This window comes from Cariama cristata, unplaced genomic scaffold, assembly GCF_000690535.1.
Source record: "Cariama cristata isolate BGI_N322 unplaced genomic scaffold, ASM69053v1 scaffold5529, whole genome shotgun sequence".
NCBI classification, from domain to species: Eukaryota; Metazoa; Chordata; class Aves; order Cariamiformes; family Cariamidae; genus Cariama; species Cariama cristata.
Window position 1 is genome coordinate 10,832 of NW_009633916.1, and position 5,986 is coordinate 16,817.

Sequence of the window (5,986 nt, forward strand, 5' to 3'; positions counted from 1 at the left end):
AAAAGCCTCCATCGCTTCATGTGGTCAGCCTTCTGTCGCTGGCCGTATCCCAAACGGCAGCTGGCGGTCGCCCTTCCAAGGTGCAGATGACCAGCTCCACAGTCCTCACAGTATTTGGTATTACCTCCTGGGTACGCATACCGTGCTCAGAGCTCTTCCCAGAAAGAGGGCAGAACTTGGCCCTGGCAACCCTACGGGGAATTGACAGGTAGATAAGTGCCCAAATTTCCTTTGTAGTACAAATACAGACTTGGGAGTTGCAAAAGTTAAATTTGACTCATAGATCCTTTGGTGATTCATTACATTAAGGCAGTTACCACCAAATACTTGATTTAATCACAGTGAGTAAGATTCTACACATCACTGTAGGCTCCTACAGTTAGTGTAATTTTTCAAACGCCCAAGACTGTTACTATTACACTAGACCTACAGATTACCTTTCTACCACTTCTTGACCTCTGTCGTGTGCTCACGCAACCTCTGCTCTGGTGAGGACAAGCAATTCCACTAGCTCCGGTTATATTCAGATTTTCTTTCCACCACATAAACCGCAGGCTCAGCAGCACAGAATAAAAAGTCCCATGCTTTTAACACATTACTGCTTGCCACTGCAGTAATAGTGGACAAAACCAGCACTACAAACGTGTCAGCATCCACATTTCGATTATCTGAAGAGACTCCAGAGTAATACCTGAAGTTTATTATACCAATAATGTGAATTTTGTTTTTAATTTATGTGTAACTGATATGCTACAACTGAATTTGCGGAGGAAAACAAATAGAATAATTTCATTTAAATCACTTTTACTTCTCACTTTAATCAAAGCTTTCTCTTTTAAAAGTATATGGATCTCTAATTAGAAATTAATTATATCACATTATTTTTACTCAAGGTTTCCATTAGAACAACATGGAAATGATCAGTTGCAATGTCTAAGCCTTAAGCACATCAATGAGCAGGACAGGGAAAGTCTGAGGAGGAACCTTTAGCATAGGTGAGAAATTCCATTGTCTGGGAGGAGCTGAAGAAGAGGAACTGACCCTTTCTCGCTCCTACAGAAAAGAATTAAGTCTCTTCAAAAAGGAAGAACGGATAACAAAGTGAGAGAGGAGAAAATTAAGAAGGAAAAGAAACAGGAAACTTTTTTGCAAGAAAAAGAGGAAGGAAAGCAACCAGCTGCCCAGAACAGTAATAAAAATCTCACCCTATAACTGGGTGAGAATTGCCAAGATTAAATAGAGGGAAAAACAGAAAAAGAGCCTTTCATCTGTCCAGTCCACTGTGAACAGGACAAATTGTTTTTTTCACTTCCCTTTGCAACAGCTTTTATTTTCTTGAACTGTTAAGGTCTCCTGCATTTTCTTTTGTCTAAACAAACCGAGTGTTTCCTGTCTTTCTGTATAAGTAATTCTTTCTGCTCTCTTCTGCAGTGTCTCCAAGTAGACCATACTTTTTTTTTAAATGTGAGATTGCCAAAACCACTTCCAACACAACTTCTTTGGTTTCCCCCCAAAAGGACAAGCTCCTCCCCTAGAAATGACTCACACACCTGACCTAGTGAGCCTTGAAGAAAATGTAAAGGTGAGATTAGGTTGAACATGTTCACTCGGGTACACAAACATTGAATCCATTTTGCTGAGCATTACATGGACAAATATATTTTGCATTTCCTCGTCGTAAGCCCTGCCTCTTGCCTTGGAGGGGAGATGGCTGGAAAGGACAGCCAAAGGACATGTGCAGGGAAAAGGAGGTTGAAACCTCCTCTTCTGTTGAACACTTTCTCTCCCATTTTTTCTAGACTCTCTCATGTCTTTTCTCAGAAAGACTCATTAAAACCAGAATCTAGTCCAGTAATCAGTTAAGTGCTTTCCTCACATTATATGCCAGGTATTAGCATTTCATAGAATAACAATTTTTGTCTACTTCTTTACACCTTATGGTTCCTGACCACTGAAGGTTTTGACACAAGCAGACTAAAACATTATTGTAATCCTGTAAACTTAATCCATTTTGTGTTGTACTGAAGATTAACTATATTATATTTTAATTACAGCAAGGAAATGCATCTAAAATTAGGGTCTGAAAAAGAGAGGCTTAAAAATGTTCTCATATTCTTATCACTGCTTTAAAATATGTATCGTCAGGAGACTGGGTCCTGCTCTAGGTACCACCTTTGGCACCTCGCGTGCGCCATCTTCCAACCCGCCAGACCAGATTCTTTACGGATCACTTTGCTAAAATGTATAGTGGGATTATAATCTCCAGCCATCCTCGAAGAGCACTTGAGACAGATGAAAGTGCTCGGTACAATTACAATAAAGAATAATATCTACCACAGCCCTAGTGAAGAAAGGGAAAGCAAAGACAGGCCAAGCTGAAGCCCATGCTTCACATGCATATGCTTCTCTGCAAAACTCTTCCAACTATTTCTAAGGATTTACAGGTAGTACTTACGCATAACACAGGCTGACATGCAAAAGCTTGTACTCAAAACAATACTGCTAAGTTCATACAAAGTCAGAGATAGTTTTTAATTATTAGAAGAGTTGCTAAGATATTAAGGCTACAAAACAAAGTTGTTTTTTTCTTTCCAAAATCTTCCTAAATTTTAAGAAAAAAAAAAAATCCAGCTTTTAATAACTGCTACAAAGCATGCTATGGATACATTAAGAAAACCAATAAAATTTGAAATAATTTAATTTAGGTTTTGAGCTACTATTCCTGTCCAACTATTGCAGAAAAAATCTCTCTCTATACTGGTACCCAATCAGGATAATGGTAGCCTATGCCTTCCATTCAAGTTGCACTAGAGGATATACAGACTGATTGTGCACCTCTATTTTATAGTCCTGTTTTTTTTGAGAAAACTTTGTATTTTCTCAATGGTTTATCACAATAATAGTTATCATTAACAGAAAAAGATACATGGTATTAGCTATGAAAAACACGGTTTTGCTGTCAGTTGGATAGTTTGGATTATGTGTAAGTCCTTGAATACAGCAATGTTGCAGGATTTTTGATCAGCTCTTCGGAGGATTGTGCAAATCGTAACTTGCGTGAAAAGACCCTCATCTACACGGTTCCACTGAGGCCCAAGGATCTGCCCTCATTACTCCAGGGCGATAAAGCATCTTCCTATGCATGCCAGGTACTAATAGTTACTAGAACAAGCGATGAGCTGAGCGATTTCAGCACGAGGAAAAAAGGAACTAGAGCAGACCCAATCTGAAAAGTAAATCATTAACACGAGCACTCTCTGTAGGTGAGTATTTCATTCTGTGACTCCCTGAGTTCTGATTCTTAAAATCAACACAGCAGAACAGAGGGTGTCGTGCTAATGACTCTGTTTACTTACGTTATAATCATACTTACATATGATTAATGACTAAGTATACAGTGAGTCTATAAAACCCTAGGACGTACAGTACCAAGCAGTGCTCCTGCTTCATGGTTACCTTGGAGCCTAATGTACTTGGTATCGGTTTGATTGGATGGTTTCTCTCAATTCTCCAAAACAGAATAAGAGTTAGCTCTAACAATTTAGTTTACTGAACTGTTAGTTTGATTCCACGAAAGTTACTATTTTCATCTCAACAGAATCTGAAGACTTATATCAAAATGTATTGTGGAGGTTATGTGAGTATAATGATCGGTTCTCTAAAATCTTTCAAAACTTTTCATTGCTCTTGAGTTGTCGTTACAGATGTTGGGATCCATTTCCCTCCACTGGTAGAAACTAATCTCAGGTGTAGTTAATTTATTTGTGATTTGCGTGTAATTCCGGGGTTACTTATGGTATATATGAAGTCTCTGAAATCAAAATTAAAATATAAAGAATTATCAGTTCCTGTCTCATAACTTTAGAGCTTTCAAGACAAAAGAATTTGTCTTTGATCTCTTCATGAGACTCTGTTTGTGGGTTTTCTATACTGGCACTTAGCGGTTACACAAGACACAAAATTGCATACTATCACCTAATCGTATTAAAAATAAAAATGTGAGTTATTTAGAAGATACCGGTTCATGGCACTATTTTGGTGGGTTTATATTTTCACAAGACAGTCTGTAACTGCATAAAGTAACTGAATAGCTTTTTCATTTACAAACATTTGGGTTTGCTCACAATGTGAAAAATATTTTAAAGCAAAGAAATGCTACCTCTACAGGGGCAATAACAGAGGAAAAGCTATCAATTATTGTTCCCCATCAATAAATTGTAGCAATATATTAAATGCTTTCATTAGTGCTCTTCAAGAAAATAAAAGTTCATACCGTAATTTCAAGTCTCCAGTCTGAAATCTACTATAGTTATTATTTCATGACAGCAAAATATGAAATTGCTTTCTGCACCTGGCATACTGATAATTATGTTCACTAAGGACTTTCATATTCTTCTAATTGTTATTAATAGGAATAATGATTCATTCCTCTCAAATGCTTTTCGCATGTGCATTCCCAATAAATTTACAGATCAATATAGAATTTTCTAAAGGATGAACATTTTTTTCCTTACCTATTTTATTTGAAAATATAATTGCACTAATTATTCCTATCTCATCAGTATAGTATTTCTTCCTATAAAATTATATTGCATGTATTTGTTTTTCTAAACTAATAGATATTGAATGGGTTTTACTAATGTGTTTGGTTTTCTGCAGTCTGGGATCCTGCATTCTTTACTAGACCAGTTAAGAACTGAAACAGGATTTTCTTCTTTGTTTCTTATTTTCTCTTTTAATTACCATGTTATTAATCTAGTCCTGATAATTAAAGGAAGATAGGAAGAATAAATCCATCTGACAAAGCTAGTAGATCCATTTCAGTTGGAGAGTCAGGAAGTTCGGTTTCTTTTCTTCTACTGTTTTATTGAGACCAATTGTATGCAAATAATTGACACTGCATCTGCATATAGTATGTTGCCTGATGTTAACAGTAGTAGACTATAAAATAACTTATAGAAGAAATTATTTTCCTTTTAATTCATTAAAATTGGTAATTATGACACTTGTAATAATATTGCGAAAGTTTGATAGTATTATCCAAAAAATCTAATAGATTACACATTAATCCTTAACTGTGGGAGATGTTTACACCAGCTATTTTGGGCTTAATTTAATGTAATCGTTCTGCATTAGTCAGCCTTTAGGACCGCTTGAGCAGAGATGGAACTTAAGTTCCTAATTCTGATCCTCTGAATTGCACCAAAATACTCCCAAATAAATGGTGTGAATATCACCTCTCTATTCCCTCTGCTTCTAAATATACAAAGACACACTGATTAGCTCTTTTTTTTTACGATCACAGAAGTAAGAGAGCAGAGAAGCAACTGTAGACAATGGGGTGCATATCGCTCTCAGGAAAGACAGCAAAACCTGATTACGGGCTTTCTCTGAAAAGCACTGTGATGGATTCTCAGGTTGGGCAAATTTTTATTCTTTATTCCCATTTCCATGTGTTGTGGGATGGGAAGGGAGAGAAATTCGGAGTTTGTATGAATTAGCTCACCGGATCCTAACCAGTGGAGCAGACTTCCCTGCTGAGGCATCCAGAGAGAATGGGGATGTTCTCCCCGAGATATCTGCTGGTTCCTCAAGATAAAGGCGGTCATGGAGCAGTGGCAGTTTTCTCAGATGAAACTCAGCAACAGAACAGTAGAAAAATCACTCTTTCTAGCAAATCATGAGCAAGAAAGCAAGGCTCTCGCAGGACTAAGTGAGGAGGTTGTCACATTAATTTCTTGTCTACTCTTCTTAAACACAACCTTAGATTGAGAACAAGTCTTAAAAGCACACTTCAGACTTAAAGATATTTTTCAAGGAATCCCACAACATTACTATCCATTAATTCAGAAGCATAAGAGACATGAAAAAAAGAATTTGAAGTATTACTTTCAAAATTTACTTGGTTCTTTAAGATTATCTCCTTTTATTTTTAATGTTACCCATATTAGTAACTACATACGTTATATATGAACAACTGGATAGG